Source organism: Myotis nattereri (genome assembly GCF_964212035.1).
Source record: "Myotis nattereri genome assembly, chromosome: 1".
Taxonomy (NCBI): domain Eukaryota; kingdom Metazoa; phylum Chordata; class Mammalia; order Chiroptera; family Vespertilionidae; genus Myotis; species Myotis nattereri.
The window spans coordinates 98881894-98908453 of NC_138075.1; the positions used below are offsets into that span (position 1 = coordinate 98881894).

At 42.7% G+C, this 26560-nt stretch overlaps 1 protein-coding gene across 1 annotated transcript in view; it reads left to right on the forward strand.

Moving 5' to 3' along the window:
- Window positions 1–26560, forward strand: part of SVIL (supervillin) — a 266016-nt gene that overhangs the window by 119111 nt on the left and 120345 nt on the right. The window lies entirely within an intron of this gene.

A 26560-nucleotide genomic window follows, 5' to 3' on the forward strand; every position in this document is an offset into this window, starting at 1 on the left:
AAAATAAATAAATAAAGTATTTTAAAAAAGAAATATAATTTACCCAAAAAGTAAGTGATTTTATAAAGATTATATATATGTATATATATATATATATATATATATATATATATAGAGAGAGAGAGAGAGAGAGAGAGAGAGAGAGAGAGAGAGACCCTTGAGTTGTTAAACAAAATCTAGATTCAGTCTTCTTTAGGAGCATGTTATTTAGATGAAGTATTATGTGATGTTATTGCATATTATATAGGAAAAGCGTCAATGTCAGCTTAAACTTGCTGAAATGAATGTGAGGAAATCAGTGTGGAAGTGTGAAAACTGGCAAACTTAATTATTCTGAAAATTGGGTATTTCCAAGTGGCAGATATTTTTAAGCATCTCTAAACAGGATTTGAAAAATGTTCTTATACTTATATTTGATATTGGTATATATGATAATTAGCACTTCTAACCATTGCTCTCCCAATAAAGGTACACAGCAGCTATTCAATTAACAGTTGTATGTGAAACAATTAATGAATGGAACACACACACACACACACACACACACACAAATGAGCTCAAAAAGTACGAGGCACTGAAAGCTCGCTAGTGAAAATTTACTTTATAACATTTTTGATTCACTCATACCTTCTCTAGAAGGAAGGTGATTATTTTTGTTTTAAACAGCTCCATTTTTATACTGCAGGTGACAAGTGAGGAATACCCAGTTATAGCTTTTAACAAAGTGAGTAATTAAACACAGAAGGTACTACTATTAAAATTGAAATTAAGTTTGGCATTTAATCCAGTGCTGTTTTAAATTCACTTTGTGTATTGATGGGGAAAATATACTAAATAATATAATATACCGTTGAACTTTTTAATGTAACTGACAGAATTAAGATACTTTTAAAAGATTTGAAAACAATGTGGCAACTGTCTAGAAAATTGTTTAATTAAATCTAATGTAAATCTTATGTAATAAAAGGCTAATATGCAAATTGACCAATCTGAGGAATAACTGGTCGCTATGACTTTGCCCTGACCACCAGGGGGCAGACGCTCAACACAGGAGCTGTCCCCTGGTGGTCAGTGTGCTCCCATAGGAGGAGAACCACTCAGCCAGAAACCAGGCTCACGGCTGGTGAGCGCAGCTGCAGTGGCGGGAGCCTTTCCTGCCTCTGTGGCAGCACTAAGGATGTCCCACTGATGGCTTAAGGGAGTGGGACTAAGCCAGCAGTCAGACATCCCTCGAGGACTTCCAGACTGCGAGAGGGTGCAGGCCAGACTGAGGGACACCCTCCTCCCCCCCACCCCCCCCCCAGACACAAGTGCACGTATTTCCTATGCCGGGCCTCTAGTGAGATATAATCATTATGATATGATTTTAAAAATTTAAAACCTGGTGTTTTTCTTAAATAGATGCTGTCTTGTATCTTAAAAGGTTTGCTAACATAACTCACTTATTTGAAAGTTCAAACCTGATCTCTGACTGCAAGCTCTTTCTGTGGTCTCTGGAGCCAGACTATATGGGTTCAAATTCCAACATTTTTTAGTTGCCAATTGTATTAACATGGACAGATAACTTAACCTCTGCCTCGATTTTTTTTTTAAATATTTTTTTATTGACTTCAGAAAGGGAGAGGAAGAGAGAGTTAGAAACATCAACAATGAGAATCATTGATCAACTGCTTCCTGCATGCCCCCCAATGGGGGCCAAGCATGTGCCCTTATGGGAATCAGGACCCTCAGTCCGTAGGTCTACGCTCTATCCACTGAGCCAAACCAGCTAGTCTGCCTCTATTTTACCACTTGTAAAATGGGAATGATAATAGGACATGGCACATAGCTTGTTCAGAGGATTAAATGGGCTGGTACCTGTAAAACACCTAGAGCAGCACTTGCCGCATGGCCGTGTTTACTGGGACACTAACTATCACTATTAATCTTCATTAGGGCCAGGACTTGTAGGTTTTAATTTTAGCCTTAAGCTGTAAGGATTTTCTTAACTAAATTTTTATTGCAATATTTTTTTTATAACAATATTTTTTTTATAACTTTGGTATTAAAAATAGATTATTTGAGCCTGTGATTTTTTTTTTTTTTTAAAGCTAGGGAAGTGGTTTACTATCTCTTCATTTAAAAAGTAGGTTTGTGTCCTGACCAGTTTGGCTCAGTGGCTAGAGCGTCGGCCTGTGGACTGAAGAGTCCCAGGTTCGATTCCGGTCAAGGGCATGTACCTTGGTTGCTGGCACATCCCCAGTAGGGGATGTGCAGGAGGCAGCTGATCGACGATTCTCTCTCATGGATGTTTCTAACTCTCTATCCCTCTCCCTTCCTCTCTGTAAAAAATCAATAAAATATATTTTTTAAAAGTAGATTTGCTGGCTGGCATGACTCAGTGGTTGAGCATCGACCTATGAACTAGGAGGCCATGGTTCCATTCCTGGTCAGGACACATGCCCGGGTTTTGGGTTTGATCCTCAGTGTGGGGCATGTAGAAGGCAGCCAATCAATGATCCTCTCTCATCATTGATGTTTCTCTCTCTCTCTCTCCATCTCCCTTCCTTTCTTAAAAAAAAAAAGATTTAAAATTATTTTAAATCAATTATGTTATTTTAGTAACAATAATAGAAAATGACTACTTCTGATGCCTGACTCGTCATTCCAATGCCACTTTCCTGAGGAGGTGAATCTCAGTTCGTCATGTCACCAGCATTCTGTAGCTGGTTCACATTGAGAAAGCTTTGGTCAAACTCTTGTACATTCCACAAGGGAAAAGGAAAACTTTCCTACCTAGGTGGAGTTGAGTGGGCTTGTGGAACTCATATTAAAATGCCTATCTGCGTTTTAGTACTGTTAAGTGGGTTTGTTTAAAAAGCAACATAAAAGAAGAGAATATTCTTTGGGTTCAAATGTCAAATTGTAGATGAATATCTTCATGTTATTCATCTGGACATGCATGATCTAGAGGAAATTCTGGGTTGATTGAGATAAGATATTTCAACTAGTCATGTTGTTATCATTTTGAAATAGATGATAGTTTGGTGATTGTTTTCTAAAATTGAATGATCATTAGAATCTCTTGATAAAGGCCTTGAAAACTACAGTTTGCTGGCTCACCTGAAATATTTACTCATAATGAGGAGGTAGGGACCATAATCCTCCTCAAGTGATTCCCATGCACAGCATAGTGGGCGCCACCAGGACTCTCCTGCCCCTCCCTCTAACGCACCTTGGTCCAGTGCCATTCAGCATCGGCACATAAGTGGACTCACTAGCAGTGGGACTTGGAGGACATTGTTCTAATAAGCTGTGTATTTAGGACATATGTGACTAGGAAAACCAGCTTACTAAGAATCGAAGGATATTTTGTGGAAAAAAAATTTAACTGTGCAACATCCTTTAGAAAAACCACATTTAAAATCCAAGAGAGATCTCGATTTACTCTTCTTATTTTTACCGGATCCAGAGCTGAGATGGATGAGTTTGCAAGTGATCCAACTGTACTTCAGCCCAGCCCACCAATTCTACAACTACTTTCATTTCTGATAGGAAGAACGCTCAGTCATTCTATTTCCTGATGTCACTACCAATACATGAGAAAGGCATAGCAGAACGCTCTCTAAAATGTTTTCCTGAGAATAACAAGAACAAGGGCCATTACAAACCTATAGTCAATTGTTACTGCCCAGGAGTCTCCAGGCTCCCTGGGACCTTTGCTCAGATGACCTCACCATTCTGCTGTCACACCCCTGGTCCCCGAGGTCCAAGCAGATTCTCTTCTTACTGGTAATGGGAAGAAGGGCTGAGAATTGACATTTTTCTGAGATAGCTGAGGAGGGGAGTCCTGCCAACATCTAGGCTGTCACCTCGGGAAGGTAGAAGATTTCTGGGGAGAAAGGAGCCAACAGATTTCATTCCATACCTCCTCCTCTCCCACTAGGCTGTTGGGTATCTCCTGGAGCCCAATGTCCATGGAATGATAGATTCTCCTCCTTGTTGCTAGCATGGCCCCTTTTTCTTATAATAGCCACATTAACTTTGAACTTCTAGGACAGCGGTTCTCAACCTGCGAGTCGCGACCCCTTTGGGAGTCGAACGACCCTTTCACAGGGGTCGCCTAAATACATCCTGCATATCAGATATTTACATTACAATTCATAACAGTAGCAAAATTACAGTTATGAAGTAGCAACGAAAATAATTTTATGGTTGGGGGCCACCACAACATGAGGAACTGTATTAAAGGGTCTTGGCATTAGGAAGATTGAGAACCACTGCCCTAGGATGTTCCAAGTGTGGGGTCCAGGGAACCAATTGGCTCCAGTCACGTTGAAGGAGTCACTCTAAATTCTGACTGATTGTAACCAAAAATTCTCCAAGTAGTTGCTTTGCTTCTGAGATACTCCTTTTTCTCATGTGCAAGATACTACAGGGCTGGGGATTCACTGCCTTGTGGCCACATCTAATGATAGTCAACCCTACCTCTGGTTACCACTGAATTCAAAGACTTCTCTACCTTTGACATTGCTCTGTTCCCCATTCCTCTTTAGAATATTCCAGGATGTTATAAATGCCAAGTAACTTTTATTTTAAATAAGGGGTAGCATTTGAACCATTCTGTGTCATAGGGACAAGCCTTCCAGAGCTAAAAAGAGACATTTATCACATCCTGTCCTGGCTCAGGAGCAGTTAGGATTGAGCAACTACCTGACAGTTGCTGGCGGTTCTCCCACAGCAGCTTCTATCTGATATGACCAGGAGCTGTACTGTGCCAGTGCCCCGCCCTAACATTTAAAACAGATAAAGCCTTTAAAAACATTGGGCTTTTGAGTGCTTTGAGACATAAAAAAAAAAAATGTGAAGGAACTGTGCACTGAAGATAAAAAACAATCTTCCTTTTCTTTTCCTTTTTTTTATAAATACATTTTTATTGATTTCAGAGAGGCCAGGAGAGGGAGAGAGAGAAACACCAATGATGAGAGAGAATCATTGATCGGCTGCCTCCTGCACGCCCCACACTGGGGATCGAGCCCACAACCTGGGCATGCATCCTTGACTGGAATCGAACCCGGGACCCTTCAATCCACAGGCTGATGCTCTAAGCACTGAGCCAAACCAGCCAGGGCAATCTTCCTTTTCACTGAACAAAAGTAAACCAAGAATTACAGTAAGAAGGATTTCAGTGAGGCACAGGAAACTTGGATTGTAGAGACTGGCACCAGTGCAGTCACTGGGCTGAGCAGAAGAAGGCCACATTCTTCTCAGGCATTAGTGTTATGTAAGTGTTACTTATTACCTAAAAAGGCAGGAAGAAACGCAAGATGTTACATATTGAAAGAGCAGAGAGAGCTGATGTGCTGGAATTAGGAGACAGCTGATTCCTGCCTGCACGCCTGCAACTTGGGAGTTTTTATGAGCAAGCAATGCTTTGGGTACTGCACAGGCTCCTCTGGCAGCCCAGAAGCTCCAGGTGAGCGCACACACAAATCCTCACAAATGGGTAAAGTGTGTGATGAGGTATAGGAATTGAGGAGCAGGAGGCCGATTGAGTCCTGTAGACTTCATGGAGACTCCCCTCCTCACCTAGAGAGAAATGAGGCAGGGTAGGATTTAGATAAGTGGAAGGATGGAGGAGGTCAAGTGCAGATGAAGGTACAATGAATGCACACTGTTTGGCACTGGAGAGCCTGAATGACAAGATAAGTGGTGTGTGTTTATTGGCCACAGGAAACTATGGGAGTTTTAATGGGACAGATGCTCACACAGCATGAAGGGGGAGGGTGGAAGAGGAGGCACTGAGGAGGTAGCTAGGTTGCTACTGTGATTGTGCAAGTCTCAGACTGAGATGACAACAACAGGAAGACAAAGGGAGGGACTAGAGGGAGTGAAGGAAGACTTACCCAGTGTGAGGGCTTAATTGGATACAGATATCTGCAAGGATGGAAGATACGCAAGTGGGACTGATCACTAAGATCCTCAGGGAGCCACGGGACATACCTGAGATAAGGACCAGGTTATGCCAACCTCGCTGTGATGAGCTTGCTCATTTCTCAGGAGTCCACCTGGTGGAGATCAGGCAGGTTCAGCAGGAGTGCAGGCAGAGCCAGGTGACCTTGGTGAGAGAGAGGGGTTTTGTAGAGAGGTAACTGCCAGTCTTCACTTAGGCCAGTGGTTCTCAACCTTGGCTGCACATTAGAATCACCTGGGAATCTTTTTAAAATCCTCATGTCTGGGCCTCATCCTCCGGAAATTCTGTTTCTTTGTTATGGGGTGGGGCCTGGGAGATGTAGCAGCTCTACCTGATACATAAAATGAACACAGAGAAGCTGCCAAAATGAAGATATAAAGAAACATGGTCCAAATGAAAGAACAGAATAAAACTCTAGAAAAAGAAATAAACAAAATGGAGGCAAACAATCTAGTAGATGCAGAGTTCAAAACACTGGTTATAAGGATTTCAATGAACTTAGTGAGAACCTCAACAGCATAAAAAATGACTAGTCAGAAATGAAGGATACACTGATTGAAATGAAGAATAATTTATAGGTTATCAACAGGACAGCCTGGCTGGTGTAGCTCAGTGGTTGAAGGCCGACCTATGAACCTGGAGGTCTCAGTTCAATTCCCGGTCAGGAAATATGCCCAGGTTGCAGGCTCAATCCCAAGTGGGGGATGTGCTGGAGGTGGCCGATCAATGATTCTCTCTCATCATTGATGTTTCTATCTCTCTCCCTCTGCCTTCCTCTCTAAAATCAATAAAAATTTATTTTTTAAAAATAGTAAGTAAAGTGGAAATTAAATCAGCCATTTGGAATATAAGGCAACAAAACACAACCAATCAGTACAGCAAAAAGAAAAAAAAAAGAATCCCCCCCCCAAAAAATGAGGATGGTGTAAGGAGCCTTTGAGACAACTTCAAGCATACCAACATTCGCATTATGAGGGTGCTGGAAGGAGAAGAGAGCAAGAAATTGGAAACCTACTAGTATTTGAAAAAGTAATGACAGAAAAATTCCCTAACCTGGTGAAGGAAATAGACATACGAGTCCAGGAAGCACAGAGAGTCCCAAACAAGATGAACCAGCTCACACCAAAACATATCATAATTAAAATGCAAAAGGTTAAAGGCAAAGAATTTTAAAAGCAACAAGAGAAAAAAACAGTTAGTTACCTACAAGGAAGTTCCCATAAGACTGTCAGTTGGTTTATTAACAGAAACTTTGCACCCGGAAGGAATTGGCAAAACATATTCAAAGTGATGAAAAGCAAAGACCTACAACCAAGATTATTCTACCTAGCAGAGTTACCATTTATAATTGAAGGACATATAAAATGCTTCCCAAACAAGAAAAAGGTAACTGAGTTCATTGCCACCAATCCAGTATTACATGGGATCTTAAAGGGTCTTCTTTAAGAAGAAGAAAGAAAAAACAATATTTAAACAAAATAAACGAACAAGCAAACAAAAACAGACTCATAGGAACAGAGAACATTTTGACAGTTGCCAGATGGGAGGGGTTTTGTGGGAGGGGGTGAATAAGGTGAAGGGATTAAGAAGTACAAATTGGTTGTTCCAGAATAGTCATGGGGATGTAATTATAGCATAGGGAATATAGTCAATAATCTATACTAATAAAAGGGTAATATGCTAACTAATTAGGGTGGATGTCTTCTGGACATCTATCCGTACAAAGCCACAGTGGCTGTGAGGCCCGGGGCTCACAGCAACCTTGAGCCCTGGTGGCTGTGAGGCCCGGGGGCTCATGGCAACCGTGGGCTCACGGCAGCCATGGGTTCAGGCAGCTGTGGGCTCAGGTGGCTGCATGGCCCCAGGCTTAGGCCTTGCAGCCACCACAGCTGGCAGTGATGGCAGTAGCAGCAGGGTGATAGGGGTAGCACCTTCCCCTGATCAGCCCCGTCGCCTCCCGCAGAAGAGCGGGCCTAAGCTGGCAGTAGGACATCCCCTGAGGGCTCCCGGACTGTGAGAGGGGGCAGGTCTGCTGAGGGACTCCCCTCCAGTGCATGAATTTTCATGCACCGGGCTTCTAGTATTCTAATAACTGTGTATGGTATCAGATGGGTGTGAGATTTATCAGGATGATTACTTAGTAAATTATGTAATGTCTAATTACTGGGGTATACACCTAAAACTAATATAATGAGTCAACTATAATTGAAAAATGAAAATGATTTAAAAATGGAAACAAAAGAAAAACAGGCTCTAACTAAATCCTCTGATGTCTAGCAAAGGAAAAAAAGTTTAAATAGTTAAATGTTTTCAAACATTACAAAACAGTGACATCCTGATTTGAACAAATCAACTGTATAAGGAGATTTTTGAGGCAGTTGGAGAAAACGGAATGTAGATCAAGTATTAGATGATACCAAATAGCTGTTAATTTTGTTATGTGATAATAGCATAATGGTTATGCAGGAAAACATTATGTTTTAAAATGCATATTGAAGTATATAAGGTTAAAATGACTTGATATATTGGGTTTGCTTCTTTATCTACAAATAACTTTGTAGATAGAGAAGAGATAATAAAATAACTTGGCAAACCCTGTTGAATATGGTGGGGGTACAGGAGGATTGTTTTAGCAATATCTCTATTTTGCATGGGTTTAAGTAAAAAAAAAAACAAAAAAATTAAATACCAGAATAAAACATAGGAGAATTTCTTCATAGCGATGGGTTTGGCGACCATTCCAACTGATTTACAATCCAGAAGCCATGAAATAAAAGATTGATTAAAGTCAATTTTGCAGTGGGTGCGGGAGGGAACCAACAAAGGAAAAGGAAAAACTAGGAAAACTATTCACAACTTATATCACCGATATATGACTAAAAATTAATATGTAAACTTCCAGAAATCCTAAAAAAAAAAAAAAGCAACACTGTAGATTGGCAGAGCATCTAAACTGACAGCACACAGAAAAGGAAAAAGGGTCTAAAACATGTGAGAAGATGCTCAGCCTCATTCGTAGTAAGAGAAATAAGGCTGGGCTGTGACTGGGTGACCCCAGAGCAACAGTTTGTCATCTGCTCTGATTGCTGAGACTGGGGAACAAGAACCATCAGACAGGATGGAAGATGGTAGAGTGTCTGTGAGGAGCAGTTTGCCAGTTTCCATCAGAATTGCTTCAGTTGTGCTTACATTCAAGGTTATACTCCATAGCTTTGTGTGGAGTAGCAAAAGATTAGAGGCTCTGATGCCCATCAGGAGGGGACTGGTTAAGTAAATTATGGAGTACCCTGCAGCTGTAACACAATGAGGCTGTTGTCTGTTTGCCTACATGGAAAGATCCTCAAAGCACATCGCTAAGTATATTTTATATTGGTATATAGAAAGGAAAATAAAATTGTATTTGCTTGAATAAAGAAATTCTGTAAAGACAAACAAGAAACGAATAACTAGTGAGTAAGAAGTAAGGGATAAAACTAGAATATTTCACTGTGAACCTTCTCCTACTTTTTAGCTTCATTCCAATCCCATGAATCAAGAAGTTACAACCATACACTGGATTTAAAAGACTGTACTATAGGCTCAGTACGTTGAGTCACCTTTGCAGACCAGTTCTGGATTTATGTATTACATCTATTAGCAGTAGAATTTTATATGAATTGAGTGAAAGTCCAAATATAACAGTTAGGTCACTTGAAAACATGTGCCTCAGGTGCCCGTTAAATGTGCTTTTAAATATGTGTTTTGTTGAGAATGTGGTCTGACCGGCCCTGGGTGGCTCCTTTGATGAAGTAAGATGCTGTGACTATTCTGGAGGGAAGCTCCCTCAGCTCACTCCTCTGTCATTTCATCACCTGCCCATCCAGCCAGCTGTTCCATTAACTAAGAATACCAAGTACATTTCAAAACTACAGGTGAAAACAATAGATAAACTGACCAAAAATTATATGATGATTCTTGGGAGATTTTTAGCCTGGAGCCAGGGCTGTTTTATTGTGTCCCAAACTCCAAGTGTTTGCTAACCAAATGCTTTGTCATCTTTGGTTTAAAAGCTGCACATTAGCACCTGTTTTATTTACTTCACACCGTCCTTCTCCTCCCCCCATTTGTCTTCTTTATAAGGAATAGGGGTTAGAAACAATATTAGCTCTTTCATTCTGTGTCCATAAGATGTGAGAAAAGGGCAGGGCTCCTGGGGCTCTCACAGACATTTCCTCCCCTGGACTAAGTGCCTTCATGTCAACAGCAGTCTTGCTCAGCATGTTTTAATGAACACCCAACAGGGGTGAAGAAGGTTCTCTGAGCTTCCAGTAGTCAGGCCTTCAGAAGTCCTTCATAGGCATCTTAACGGGAATGAAAATACTTCAAATAATCCTTTATCTCTTCCCTCTTTTTAAAACAATTAGATTTAGCCATCTTTCAGAGTAGACAGTTTACATCTTTAAACAGTTACTGCAAAGCCATGAAAACTGCAGTTTAAAATTTACATGATTTACACTTTTTTACTTAGAAGGTATGATCTCACCAGCATGTATATTATATTCATGAATGGAAATGTTGGCAGCAGGAAAAGCACACCAGGTGTCCAGAGGTTCTCAACCTGTGGGTCGCAACCCCTTTGGAGGTCGAACGACCCTTTCACAGGGGTCGCCTAAGACCATCCTGCATATCAGATATTTACATTACGATTCATAACAGTAGCAACATTACAGTTATGAAGTAGCAACGAAAATAATTTTATGGTTGGGTCACAACATGAAGAACTGTATTGAAAGGGCCAGAAGGTTGAGAACCACTGTGTTAGACCGATAGGATGAGTCCAGACCTGGGTTCAGCAACCTCGGTTTTTGAGTCTGGCTAGGGAAGAATTCAGAGCCAAGACTCAAACTGTAAGAGAGCATTTATTTGGAAAATCACCGAGATAGAAGAAGTAATTTGTAGAAGAAATGGGTTGAGGAAATAAGATATGGAGGTAAAGGAGGGGCCCTTGGAGCTTAGGAGTGAGGAAGGTAAAGGTGCTGTGCCAGAGGGTATTGAGAGGGGGTGGAGGAAGGGAAAGGCATGGGTGTGCTCCCTGGAAGGAGAAGGTTTTAAGGGTGGAGATGTCAGGGGAGGTCCCAGGGAAAGATCTTAATAAAATATTCATCAATTTTCCAGGTGTGTCCTTTCAGGGCTGGAGTCTTTACTAACTGATTGGTTGGCACCAGGGCAGTGTCTTCAGTCAATACAGCTGGTCCTGAGGTCAGCCTTGGCCATGGCATCACTTGTCTGGTTTTGCTGCTTTTCTTGGCCTGGAGCTGAAATACAACTAGGCCTAGGTGTTATCTCTGGGAAGTAAAGGTCAGGGGGTATAACCACATGACCAGCGATATGCTAGGTGAGGAAAGGTCACCCAGGAGATGAGGTCCCACCCTATAATTACCCTTTGCTAGTCACCCAGGGCTTCCATCCTGGTGACCTTCTGTACCTGGACTATAGTCCTTGCTCTGCTCATGTCTGTCTAACTGCCTACCACAGAAACATTTGTGTGTTTTTCCCCAAAAAAATCATTCAGGTGAGGAACAGTTACCTGCTGCAGTGTGTAGTCTATCTGGAGCCGAGAGGGAAGTTGAGGCAGGCAAACCAGCAGTGTTGGATCATGTACCATGTCAGTGGTCCTTCCTGGAACAGCCCATAATGTTCTTGTCTGTAAGTCATTGCAGAATAATCAAAACTGGATTGGCATGGACAGCATTTCTTTTGTAGGTGGTTCAGATTGCTAATAGTTCCATAAATTGTTAAAAGCAAAAACATTGGCATATAAACTCATGTTTTGAAAGAACACAACTAAATCTATCACATAGATACCAAACATTGCCCCAGATTTGGGCTGAGTGGAATTTACAGTGATGCCAACAAGCAGTGGACTGATAAAGGAGAACCTGTTAGAAGGGTAATGCAAACTGAATAATGGTCCAAGTGAGCATTAAATGTACAAGGGATACATTAGAAAGAAATCTGTGTGATGGGAAGAGAAGAAAAGGACAGAGAGGAAAAGGAGAGAGGAAGGTTGGTGGGGAACTGTAGAGGATGGCCTGGCAATGGTATCTGTAGACACCTCCACTGGGTCATTACAGACATGAGTGCCCTTGATTTTTAGAACAACTTTCTAACCATCATTAGGGGGATAATTAACCTAACTGGCACATAACCAGAAAACACCAGACGTGGGGTTTAAACTCCTGTCTGTTTCAAGAGCCTGGGGCCTTTGCACTAAGTGTCATCTGTGGTACATCACTAGTCACTGCCCCTACATCAGAGCTGAAAGCTACGGATTTAATCCTGAAACCAGCTTAACCCCCTCCCAAAATTGGGGCCAGAAGTGGCGGGGTTCTAGGGTGAAAGAATGCTTATGACTCTGCCGACCCAAACACATTTCCTCTTTTAGAGAAATGCATGAGAACACAACTCTTAGTTTAGAACTAAGCTTTTCTTTTCAAGGATAAAGAATAGCACATTTTGATCTTTAAAATCACTTGTAGCTCCAACTCTGGTCTTTAGTCAATCTGAGTGTACATTGGTTTTAGATTAAAACATAGCATGTGGCCTTTTGGAAAACAAAGTGAAGAAATAAAACTCCAGGGGGGGGGATTTTTTTAATGCCTTTGCCCTGGGAACTGATTTATGTTGGTATTGTTAGCTATTTTCCTTGGATGACAAACTTGTATAATTGTAGTAACATGTTTCTGAGATGCAGAGGGGGGAAACCACAACAAAATGTAAACCTTTCAAGTTAGCACATGAGTAATGTATATTAATGACAGAGAGAAATGAGCCAGGAAAAAGGATTTTCAAGAAGGAACACCACAGGCATCAAGGGAGTGCCTGTGTCCTGGGGTTATATTATCTGATTTCTGGAAGCGAGTTGCTCACCATCTGAGGGTTTGAAATAAGCTGAGTCTTAATCATGGTATGTGTTGGTATCATTTGGGTCAGTTGATCATTCTAATGTAATCTCCTACAAAAGGGGCCCCATAGTGGAGAGGTCTGGGAGGGGTTATGCAGATACAACAGTGGGATTTTAGTCAGGACAATCTTTCGTTGTCTCATCTCCTCCTTCCCCTTATTCACTGGGAACTTGTTTGGTTATATTTATTATAATTTCACTCCAGAATGTTTGAGTGGGGTCCTTTTTTCCCCAAGCTCAGCAACTAATCAAATTGTAATAGTATATTCTCTAATAATATTTGTTTAAATGCACCTCCAGGCAATCAACTTTACTATGTAAATGATGCTGGTGTTTAAAAAAAGAAACTGTCTTAAAGTCTTAACTTTGCTTTCGTGCACCTTAGCCAACCAATGTGTTCCTCCGTCAAATGAGGAGGTTCAAGGAGCCATGGTTTTCACCCCAGGCTGTACTTTTTTTTTTTTCCATTTTTAATTTTTTTATTTATTTATTTATTTTTTTTTATTGCTTACAGTATTACAAAGGGTATTACATATGTGTCCCTTTTTTTTTTCCCCGCCTTGACAATCCCCTGGCCTCCCCTACCCCCCAGGCTGTACTTTTAACCAGCTTCCCAGACCTGGATCTGCCTGGAGATTCTGGTGCCATCCATCTAGGGTGTGCCTGGGGCTTGGGGAGGTTTCAGGGCTCCTTGGGAGAGTCCAGCATTCAGCTGCAGTGGAGAGCTACTGACCCAGAGCATTTCCAAAGTCCTTTCTGGCCCTAAAGGTCATTCGACCAGGAGGTCCCAGATGAATTTCTCTGCCCCTTGCTGGTTTCTAGTCTGTGTCATATATACTAAGGGCCAAAATTCAGTTAAATTTTCAGTGATCCTTCTAAGAATCTCATTTAGTCCAAAGCACCTCTTCTTTGCTGTGTGTATTTTATCACATAGTTCATTCATGGGCTATGTGTACATTGGTCTTAGATTAGATGAACTGGTGGTCCATGAGGTCCAAAAGGTTGGCGACCACTGGTGTAAATGGTCTCCAACCTCCACGTTCACTTCTCCCCATTCAGAATAGCAAACATTCAGAACAGCCAGCCACATACAAAAGGGCTCTAATTAATATTACTCTACTTAGTGTATACTTGATGGACATCTTTCACATACACTATAAATTGCCTTCACGCTGTGGACCATTGTTCTTTCATCTCATAAGAACCCAAATCTTGTCTGTGTGACCATCTGGGAATTGATTTTGTTATTTTTGCTTCCTGCTGGAAGACTACAAAAATATTTTAAAACAAAACTGAACCAAAAAAAATGTAGAAAACAAAAGAAAGGAAAAGATTCTTGTGATTTAGAACTTGTTCTAAATTTTCCAAGCAAGAGGAAGAAACAGCTGTTACCCTGTGAGTGTACCCGAAGGTCAAAGTCCGGCTTAGGAGTTAACTGTTGTCCTCCTGTCAGTCATGGGACCCCCACTGTTTGGGGCCCATATTCTGTGTCTCATCCCTCCCTGAATTGCTCACACTAGTTACTGCAGAGATTAAATATTCCTGCTATAGAACACCCCTCCCCACCCCCCAAATCAATGTGATCAAATATTTCTGAAGTTAAACAAAATGACATATTGGCTTGCAAGGATTATCCATACCCTTGCATTAATAATAAAAAAAAAAAAGAAAAAAAAAAAAAAGAACTGAGCTTCTGCTGGGAGGGAGCTGGGGAGAGGCTATTTTGTGCTCAGAAAGATGCCCCAAGGCAGCTCTTGATAGCATTGTTTTTGTTCAGTTTTGGCTAGGCTGGTGTATGCATTAGCTCATGTTCCAAATCTGTCACCCGAAGAATGTAGCGAGAATTTTGTTTCAATCGTTTCTCTCTCACTTCACCCTTTCCTTAGCCAGAGTCCAGCGTCTACGCAGCCCAAATTGCCAAGACTTGAAAGCAGCAGTTTTGAATAAAACCTAACAGGCTTTTGACAGAGTTGGAGGCGCTTATCCCGCTAGCCCCAGACACACACTTCCAGGCCCTATAACCCACTTGCCCTTTAGGTAGTTGCTGCTGAGTTTTAGAGCATATGGGAATCATGCATCCTTCCCCTAACGTCTGCAAATCTCCATGGGAGCTGGAGAGAGAACTGGGGGCAGCTATGCTCACAAACTTGAATTTGCTTTTAATGACTCACGCAGGAGTTCAGGGCTCTGTGCAGCTTTTAGGGACCAGGTAGCCCCTCCTCAGTCCCACATCCACATTACAGAACCCAGCAGTTAACCATTCGTTCCCCTCATCTCTTGCCAGCCCTGTTTTAGCCTCTCTGGAGGTCAGTTTCCTCATCTCTGAATTGGGGACAGGATTACTAACTTTCCTGGCGGCAGGATCACATGAAAACATGCTGACTAACACATTTTGTAAACTAAAAAACACTGTAAGATGTCCATTTTTGTGAAGATTAAATGAGACACTGAAAGCACTTGGTATGCAGCTAAAGACTGCAGTAAGTGATAGTGTTAGTGATTTATGCTTTACTATGTGAAGACTGCTGTACCTGGCACCAGGTGAGAACTTGGTTTTCTGTGTGAGAAGGTAAAACAGGGCAGAGTGCAGGAGAGGATAGGGTGACCTCTCTGGCTGCATGCACCCTGATACCTTGTTAGCTGTGGTGTAATTTCCCAGACCCGTTAGTTACTCAATGGCTGGTGACTTGCTGAAATACTCTCACCAGGAACTCTGCTTCCAAAGGGAAAGGAATTTTCAAAAAACAAATTACAGATGGGTGCAGGGCAGCAGAGTCCACCTGGCACAGCTGAGCTCTCAGGGACAGAGGAGTTCCCATAGGGGAAGGGGCTTATGGTGCCGCCTGTGTTCTCAGGTCTGAAACCCACTGTCCCATCATGCTCATCTATGGAGACACGGCAGTACACAGCCAAGGAGACCATCAACAGAAGGAAAGGCAGCCCATTGCATAGGAGAACATATTTGCCAATGATACATCTGATAGGTAAATATCCAAAATTTATAAAGAACACCAAAAAAACAAACAATCCAATTAAAAAATGGGCAAGAGACTTGACTGGACACCTCTCCAAAAAGGAAATACAGATGGCCAAGAGATATATGAAAAGATGCTCAATGTCACTAATCATCAGAGAGATGCAAAATAAAACCACAATGAGATATCACCTCATCCCTGTCAGAATGGCTATCATCAATAAATCAATGAAGAATAAGTGTTAGTGAGGATGTGGATAAAAGGGGACACTCATGCACTGTTGGTGGGAATGCAGACTAGTACAGCCACTGTGGAAAGCAGTATGGAGTTTCCTCAAAAAATTAAACATGGAACTGCCTTATGACCTAGTGATTCCACTTCTGGGAATATATCTGAAGAAACCTGGAACACTATTTCACAAGAATATATGCACCCCTATGTTCATTGCAGTGTTATATAAAATAGCCAAAATTTGGAAGCAGCCCAAGTGCCCATCAGTATATGAGTGGGTAAAAAAGCTGCGGTACATTTACACAATGGAATACTACTTGGCTGTAAAAATGAAGGAGAACTTACTCTTTGTAACAGAATGGATGGACCATTATGCTAAGTGAATAAACCAATCAGAGAAAGACGGGTACCATATGATTTCACTTGTGTGGAATCTAATGAACAAAATAAGCAAACAAAATAGAAACAGACTCATAGAGAACACACTGACAGCTGTCAGAGGGGAGAGGGGTTATGGGGCTGGGTAAAAAGTGAAGGGATTAAGCAAAAAACAAAACAATAACAACAAAAGCACTTCATAGACACAGACAATAGTATGGTGATTACCAGAGGGGAAAAGGGCGGTGGGAGCTAGAAGAGGTATAGTGAGGATTAAGGATGATGGAAGGAGATTTGACTTGGGGTGTTAAACACATAATGCAATATATAGATGGTTTGTTATAGAATTGTACACCAAAAACCTATATAATTTTAATAACTAATGTCACCCCAATAAATTCTATTAAAAAATAAATTTTTAAAAGAAGTTCTGAAGTGGTCCCTGAGCAAGGCCTGCAGAGTGATGAGCCCACAGGTTGGTTATACAACCACTAGAGCAGGAAGGACAGTGGCTTTTTCCCCTGTGGCCAAAATCCCACCTAAAGTTAAGGGAAACCAGGTGGTGCATGTGGATGCCAGAGGGAGGGCAGCTAGGTGAAGTGGGTCCCTTCATCTGCAAGTCCAATTATTGCCAGGCGCCCTCATTCTGTGCTTAGGACCAAGGAAGGTGGAGCATAACTGAGCCCATAGAACCCCCAGGCATTTGGAGATTGCAAGTGACAGAGAAGTACTGGAATCGAGTACAAGGATGAGCCACAGGCCTTTTATCTCTGCAGTATCTATTTTTGTCTTGAACAAATGAGTTTAAAAGTTTTGCCCACCCAAAAGGTATTTTTTTTTTCTGTTTTTATATTACTCATTGTTCTTTTCCTACTAATAAACTATTTAGAGCAGTGGTTCTCAACCTTGGCTGTACATTAGAATCACTTGGGAATCTTTTTAAAATCCTGATTTCTGGGCCTCATCCTCCGGAAATTCTGTTTCTTTGTTATGGGGTGAGGCCACAACATTAGTAACAAAGAAACAGAATTTCCGGAGGATGAGGCCCAGAAATCAGGATTTTAAAAAGATTCGCAGGTGATTCTAATGTGCAGCTAAAGTTGAGAACCACTGATTTAGAGGAATGAATGGAATTCAGTTTCTTTGCTACTCAACTGAATAACTGTCACCCACATGTTCCCATTTCACTATCCTTTGTAAATAAATAAAAGTGTCATTGCTTTCAGGGCACTGTGTGCTCTGAAATCTGGGGCCCTTTCCACACTGTGTCCCCCAAGCCTTCACTGCAGCAAGTGTGTCTCCTCCAGGGCTCCTCCCAGGAGAATCCCAAATTCCAGGAGAACCAATCTTGATGGGACTTCCAATTCCTGCTTTAGTAGATATTGGGCAGCAAAGATATACTAAGGAGATGCTAAGGGGTCCTCCACCACTGGACCAGCCCCAGCTCCCTCCCTGCTTAGTGTGGCCTTAACCTTCTAGAACAGCTGTGGGCAAACTACGGCCCGTGGGCCGGATCCAACCCGTTTGAAATGAATAAAACTAAAAAAAAAAAAAAAGACCGTACCCTTTTATGTGATGATGTTTACTTTGAATTTATATTAGTTCACACAAACACTCCATCCATGCTTTTGTTCTGGCCCTCCAGTCCAGTTTAAGAACCCATTGTGGCCCTCGAGTCAAAAAGTTTACCCACCCCTGTTCTAGAAGCTTCTCATCGTTATCTCAGCAGGGGCTGGGCAAGGAGACAAGCAAGCTTGGTAGTACTGAGTATCCTATCTAATAAAAGAGAAACATGGTAATTAGCCATACATCCGCTACCCTTCCCATTGGCTAATCAGGGCGATTTGCAAATTAACTGCCAGCCAAGATGGCGGCTAGCAGCCAGGCTACTGACACGAACAGGAGGCTTGCTTGCTTCAGTGACAGAGGACTCCAACGTTCCCCGCCTGCCGCTGCTGGGCTCTGAGCTGCTAAGAAACATTGTTACAAATATAGAAGCTAAACAAAACCCCAGAAACCTGTTTTCAGTCAGCCGGGATCTCAGAGCTGGAGTCGCAACAAAGTTTCAAATACAGAAAGTAAACAAAGTCCAGAAACCTGCTTTCAGCAGCGAGGTCTCACAGCTAAAGCCGGCTCTCAGCTCCAGTGACAGCCATAAATCCAAGAATAAAAAAAAAAAAAGGAAAAAAGGAGCGGTTGGGAGCTTCAGTCACCCGCCAACCTGAAAACGGCCCTCAGCCCATCACCCAGACTGGCCAGGCACCCCAGTGGGGACCCCCACCCTGAAGGATGTGTGACCAGCTGCAAACAGCCATCATCGCCTCATCCAGGCTGGCCAGGCACCCCAATGGAGACCCCCACCCTGATCCAGGACACCCTTCAGGGCAAACCAGCCAGCCCCCACCCGTGTACCAGGCCTCTATCCTATATAGTAAAAGGGTAATATGCCTCCCAGCACCGGGATCAGCGGAGCCGCGAGGCCTCCCGGCACCGGGTTCATGACAGGGGGCAGCGCCCAAACCCCCTGATCCCCCTGTGGCTCTGTGTGTGACAGGGGGTGGGGCCACAACCTCCCTATCCGCCCTGCTCTGTTCGTGACAGGGGAAGGCGCCCCAACCCCTGATCGGCCCTGCTTTGTGCCTGATAGGGGGGAGCTCCCCAACCCCCTGATCGGCCCTGCCCTGAGTGTGATAGTGGCAGCGCCCCAACCCCCTGATCAGCCCTGCTCTGTGGGTGATAGAGGGCAGCGCCCCAACCTCCCCCCACGGGCCCTGCTCTGTGTGTGACGGGATAGAGCCATAACCTCCCCATCGGCCCTGCCCTGAGTGTGACAGGGTGCAGCGCCCCAACCCCCTGATGGGCCCTGCTCTGTGCGTGACAGGGGGCAGCACCCCAACCTCCTGATTGGCCCTGCTCTGTGCGTGACAGGGGGTGGCGCCACAACCTCCCCATCGACCCTGCCTTGAGTGTGACAGGGGGCGGTGCCCCAACCCCCCAATCGGCCCTACCCTGAGCGTGACTGAGGGTGGCATTGCAACCTCCCAATCCGCCCTGCTCTGTGCATGACGGGGCGGCGCCCCAACTCTCCAATCAGCCCTGCTCTGAGCCCGACCCGTGGCTGCACCTAGGGATTGGGCCTGCCCTCTGCCACCCAGGAGCCGGCCTAAGCCAGCAGGTCGTTATCTCCTGAGGTGTCCCAGACTGCGAGAGGGCATAGGCCGGGCTGAGGGACCCCCCTCCCCGCCTCGAGTGCACAAATTTTTGTGCACCGGGCCTCCAGTACATTAATAAAAGGGCTCTTGAATCTTCAAGGATAGGGTTTAGAGTCAGTACATAGGACCTGTTGTCTTTAAAAAAAAAACACCTATAGGATTTATGTAATATATGCATTGACAATAGCTTAATATGTGTATCATGTTAAATATTATTAGTAAAATTTGACACATTGTCTAAAATACAGGGGTGGGCAAAAGTAGGTTTACAGTTGTTCCTATGGAAAAAGACATGCAGGTTGTGATTATTACAATAGCTTTATTAATTCAAAAGAATGGCACAGTGGCACAGTGCCCTTACTTTTGCCCACCCCTGTATCATATTGCTAATTGGGAAACTTCATAATGTATCATTCTTTTCCTTAGAGAGTTTGTGTGGGAGGTGTATTGCCCAAACACTGTGAATTTCTCTCCACAATAAAGGAAGCAGGGAAGTAGGGAGGAGCAGGCAGTTGACATGTTGGTTTTGACAATCAGCTTGGTCAGTATTGAGTGAAGACAACTGGGTTTTTGATGGAACAGGTAATTGGAGACCTCATGTGTGGGTTCCCTTGAGCTGGAAACCTCCTAGAAGGCAGGAAGGGTGTGAGAAATGTCCTCAGGTTCCACAACTGAAATATTTTGGAAACTTCAGGAATATTCCTCACATGAAGGTCTCAGGGCAAACTTTAGGCACTAACCAGTTTACTTCCAACTGCTAGTGCCTGTCAGAGCCCACAGAGGACTCTGGGACAGTTTGTGCCTTGTTTGTACTTTTAAAATAGTGTGAAATTTTATTTTATTATTTTAAAATATTTTAATTGTATTTTAGTGAGAAAGGAAGGGAGAGGGAGATAGCAAGATAAACATCCGTGTGAGAGCGGAACATCTATCAATTGCCTCCTACATGCCCCTATCAAAGAATTTAGGTATGCCCTGACTGGTTTGGCTCAGTGGATAGAGCGTCGGCCTGCGGACTCAAGGGTCCCAGGTTCGATTCCAGTCAAAGGCATGTACCTTGGTTGCGTGCGCGTCCCCAGTGGGGAGTGTGCAGGAGGCAGCTGATCGATGTTTCTCTCTCATCGATGTTTCTAACTCTCTATCCCTCTCCCTTCCTCTCTGTAAAAAATCAATAAAATATATTTTTAAAAAAATTAGGTATAACAGAGATTAGGGCCACAATCTTCAAGATATGTTTAAGCTTGGATTACCATAGTCAATAACTGAATTCGACCTTGGCTATCCAAAGTCCTGCTTTTGTTTAAAACTTCTGTATAACAAATCAGTAAATGAGTTGTTTTATTTTTTAATTTAGACACTGAGTTACAATTAATCATATTTATACTACCCTTTTTTAGCCCTAAAAATGAGGAAGAATATAAATGAGTAGAATGAACTTTTATCTAAGCCATGGCCGTGAAAGAAACATTGAGATAAATTATTTGAATTTTGATTCTACTTGTACTGTTGTTTGAAAATCTTCTAGGCTTTCTTTTCTAAGAGAACACTGTATCTAGCAAAGCTCACTTTACATATTTTAACAGTGGTTGTGTATGCTTACTGGTAATTTGAATCATATTAGGTCTTGCAAAATGCCACCTGCCCTGTCCTACATAACTATCAGAGGGCCTGTATCTGTGGATCCTTGATGTTTAAATCTTGGCAGCAAGAAACTATGAACAGCTGTCAGAGGGGAGAGAGGGTTGGAATTTTCACTTCGGAATTGTGGTAAAGGGGGACCTACATGTATTCAGCTTTTGTGAGAGTTTATACTCCTGGGAGACTTTCTTGCCCCTTGTGAAATATTCAAGTGGCTTTATTTTCATATTTGAAGATATATATGTTGAAAAATAGATGATGTGTATTAACAAACCCTTAAAAGCATTTGCATTGTTTTCAAGAAACCTCTTAACATGCCCTAAGCATACGAGCAGTATCTAGGATTCCTGTAAAGCAGCAGAGATGTTGTGTGCATGTAGAACTCGGCCCTTCCTTCCTCCTGTGCCAGGGCAGACCTGGAGCACTTGGGCTTCCTCTCCTGTGGGACTGTGAGCACCCTTCTCAGTGCAGAGCGTTGCACAGCCATGGTCAGTGGTCCAGTTCGGCTAGAGCGTCTGTCTGCTGCCCTGGCGTGTCCTGTACACCTGCCTGTACACTGACATTCTGAAAGATCTCACATATTTAGGAACATTAGTTCTGACCCTGCCAGTTTAAAAGAGGTGGGGATGGGAAGAGTAAAACAATAGCATTCTGTGGCTTTGGAATTCATTATTTTGTCAGATGTGAGATTCTGAATAAAATGTTCACATCGCTGTAAGGTTTATGTATGCAAGAATATGTTATTGGGAAATATTGTATCAGTTTATATATTGGCCTTTTACTTTTTATAACTATCAATATTTTAGCTTATAATATGAACCACTGGAAACAGCAAAAACCCTTTCATTTAGCTGATAATAAAGCCTCCTAGCTTGGATTCCATGAGTACTCACAGCTCACAGTTATTTTATTAAACAGATGCTTATTTGAGGGTCCAGCGTGGACAGCTCTGGGTCTGCCTGTGGGGAGGTGACAACAGACAAGGAGTTCATGAGAGAAACCACTAGCATTTCCAGAATATTTGACATTTAACTCACATAATATATGCTTCACATACATTAAAATAAAGGGTGACTGGGCATGTGGGACATCATAGTATACCCTTGTTTTAGTTGTTAACGGCTAGATAGAATTTTCTCACTGTCTCCGCTCTGATTCCCATGGCCTCCCAGCCCCAGAACAGGGCCTATAGGTTACTCAATACATATTTGTTGAATAGATGAATGAAATAATTTGCCAAAATTTAAGCTCTTATATATATAAGAGATATTAAAATTGCTATAAACAAGAATGTCTTGACTTGAGGATTTCTATTAAGAGTGGCGTTTGTAAAATTGACTTTGTAAAGTGCATCAGTTCCATTCTGCCACTAGAGGGCAAAATAGTGCAGTTAAGGAATCCGTTTTCCATGACTTCTTTTTATAAAAGAAAAGTTAGCACGAGGGCCAATCCTCTTAGATGTGGGTAACTGTGACCAAGCTAAATCAGTACTGCAAGAGGAGGTATAAAGCTTTATCAGCATATTGTAAACTTAACACAGGGTGAGCATGTGTCCAAGTTAAAAATAAATCTATAGCCCTGGCTGGTTTGGCTCACTGGATAGAGCGTCGGCCTGGGGACTGAGGGGTCCCAGGTTCAATTCCGGTCAAGGGCATGTACCTGGATTGCAGGCACATCCCCAGTAGGGGGTGTGCAGGAGGCAGCTGATCGATGCTTCTCTCTCATCGATGTTTCTGACTCTCTGTACCTCTCCCTTCCTCTCTGTAAAAAATCAATAAAATATCATTTTTAAAAAAATTTATAAAATTAGCCTGATAATGTGCTTAAAAATAAGTATTATATAAATGGGTAGCAAATGAAGATTTAGCTTTTAATTATTTCAAAATCACTTTCTGCCATCCAATCAAATAGCATATATGCTCTTTTCTCTTCTGAATGGGAGAAGATTTGATAGGAAAAAAACCCATTCTGCCTGTGCAATTGTTACAGCTTTAATTTCAGTAAGGAAATGCAGTGATTCTAGTTCAGCTAAATGGATGCTGGCTAAATATATACCTTCAAACAGGGTGTCAGTTGCAGGTTTAATATAATCAAGTCTATGAATTGTTCTCTTGTGCTGGAAACCTGTTGGACAACCTAGCTTAAGATAGAACTGCCAGTGGGAGGGTAAGTCTGGGAAGATCTTTATTGTTAAGGAGAGAGTCAGGGACTGGAAGAGAGGAATTTTCTTTTATAACATTAAATTTAATTAAAATGAATTTAATATTATAGTTCAGTAGTTATTGCTGATTATTTGATCTTTTTTTTTAACTACCATTAGTTTGCAGACACTACCATCCTGAGGTTTGGCCTACAGGGATTGCAAGGTGCTTCTGGTCACCCTCCAGGGTCACACCTGCCCTTTGCAGCACATTCTCATCTTCAAGGAGTGCTAAGTCAGGGTCAAGCAGCCCAAAAAGCTGGCAGTTAAAAAAGAGAAGGGAATGACAGTGCTCTTAAATAATGGGAAATTAGTTACTTGGGAGGCAAATAAACACAAAAAGTCCACCAGTTCAGTGGTTGCAAGTGGCACCTGACTGTGAACGCCTCTACTTTCCAAGGGGCCCAGAGCAACTCTACACCAGCCAGATTCTGGCCATACCTGTGGATCACCTGTGGTTCCTCTCCTATTTGCCTAATTGGGAGATTGTAAAGGCAAGTTCAAGCTGATTCCTTTAGAGTTAAGGTCGTGAGGGCAAAGGCATGTTGGAAAGATACAGGGGTTGATGTTACTTTTTTAGTAGACTCTGCTTTCCAAGGCTCTTTGCCACAGGGCCATGCTTTTGGTTTCTCACTGTTTCTTTTTGCCATGAATATTTAGACAGGAATTTCTGATCACCTCTCTATCAGAGAATCCCACAGAAACTGAACAGGCAAACCTGCTTAGTGAAAACTAAAAATTAGCCTAATATTTACAGCCCCAACATGTTATTAGCATTGACTAAGCATCCGTTTTTCATAACTCTGGTTTCAGACACTCCAAACTCCATTCCTCTGAGCAGCAAAAAAATGGCTGTCGTATGATAAATTTGGGGGCTCTGAGAAATTGTAAAGGGATGATCTATTAACATACATAAAACGTTAACACTGGACACTAGCCTGAAGGGAAGAGTGAAATAAGGAGGCTGTCAGATTAGGTTTTGTTTGCCATAACCACATATTTTGTCTATACATTTGACTTCCCATGTGACACAGAACCAGTAGTTTGGTGAGTACTGTCCTCAAAGGTTTGCTGCTCTGTGCTCCGTGGCCCTTCCTCCTCTCGCTGGTCCAGCATTGCAGCCTACTGCTGAAATTTGAGGTGCTGGTAGTGCTCAGAGCTCTGCTGGGACATATCAAAGTCTGGTGAACCATTGGGTGGAATGCCTTCTGAATGACAAAAGGATGGGTGGTTGCGAGCTAAAGGAGATGTGTGCAATGATGGCTGTGCTGCACATAATCCCCAGCTGTATTCCTTTCCTTATATGTATAGAAGCCCGAGGAGCCTGGTCGGGGAGAGTTTCCAAGTCCAGACCTTAACAGAATGAAAAATAATGGGTGTTTGTATTTAAACATGGTTTGGCCAACAGCTTAGCCTTTTTATTTGAAAATACAGTTTATTTTTTGCTGGCACATGCTTATGTTCCGGAATGCTGAGGATTGTTTCTGCACCTGACCCAGCGACTCCTTTTTAAGGACCCAGAACATGCAATCTATTTGGAGATAGTCGGTGGCTATTTTTGAAGGGGGGGTGCCTCAGTGAGTCGGAATACATGCTAAATAAGTTGCTCCCAAGATTGACTGAGTTCTCCCCTGGAGCTGGGGAAGCAGAGCAGTTCCACGTGCGCAACACTCCCTGCAGCCACAGCTGAAGTGAAGCTCCTTCAGTCCTGCCAGAAGGCTCTGTGTCTAGAGACTGGCAGCCTCTGCTGCAGAGTTTATTATTATGTAAATAGAGTAACTGTGCAGCCTTTCAAGAGTTTTTGCCAAAGGGTAACCCTTTGTCTGCCAAAAGGTAGGCAGGCTCCTGCTTTGCTTGCCAACCCAGTCTGTGCAGTAAACAGTGGGTGACCTATAAGCCAGCCAGTCAACTTGCACATTGCCTTATTAGGCCGGCCGGGAAGGCTGGTGTCTGAGGACGGCCCAGCAGAGCCCTGGCAGTGAGTGGGCTTGCGGCCTGTAAGGAGCCCACGAGCCCAAACCCTGGAGACATGGCCTAGTACTGCTCAGTTAATTCTAGTGCACTGTAGTGACAAGAATATGCACTCTCCTGGCAGACATACTTTCTGGTATGAATGGAAAACAGGAGGTGACTTCCCAAAGGAGAGCGGTGTATCTCATTTTCCCCAAGCTTCTACTTACTGTGCAGCTTGTTCTGTCATGTCCTGTATCAGGGCTTGTGCTATGGAGTATGGACTTTATCAGGAAATGGTTAATGGTTTCCTTTTAATGCAAAAGACTTTAGAGACTCTTAGAATCTTGTTTGTGTTTCATAGTAAAGTCTTTCTAGTGCTGAGGTCATGTGTGGGCCAGGGAGGAAGTATCCCCGGGCTGTGTGGTGGTACAGTGGAGAGCACAGAGTCCTGGGAGCCAGGGGCCCTAGTGTCTCACGTGGGCTAAGTGACCCTGGACAAGTCACTTCTGTCGCTCTCTATAAAATGTAGGGTTAGACTGAATGAGCTCTCTTAAAGGACCTCTGCATTATACATGTCTCACCCAGAATTACATTGGTAACATTCTCTCCTTGGCCTTTTTGTTCTCTTCAATAATAAGGTTTAATGAGTATTGGTGGTTAATAGCCATAGTTTAGCATCCAAGGGAAATCTACATGCTTTTAAGCTGAATCCATCTTTTCTCTTCTGAGTTTTTTCTAAAACTTGAGAGAGAGCTAGAGACTGGGAAAGTCTCGATACTGAAGTTTTTGTTCAGATTTGCTCCCATTCTTGAAGGTAAGAAATTGTGGCTCATGAATCAAAGCTGCAGGTGAGAAATCCGCAGATGGAGGAGGAACTATAGTCAGTCATGTGGCAGGTGACCACACACTAGTTTCCCTTTCAGTTGAATATTCATGTACCTGGTGCAGGCACTGGACAGCCTACCAGGAAGGAAGGTATGAAAGGCCTAACTGCCCATCACCACCTGCTCTCCATGTGAACAGGGATGGCTCCCACTGCTGGAGCTATGCCTTGCATCTGTGTCATGGACTTGCAGC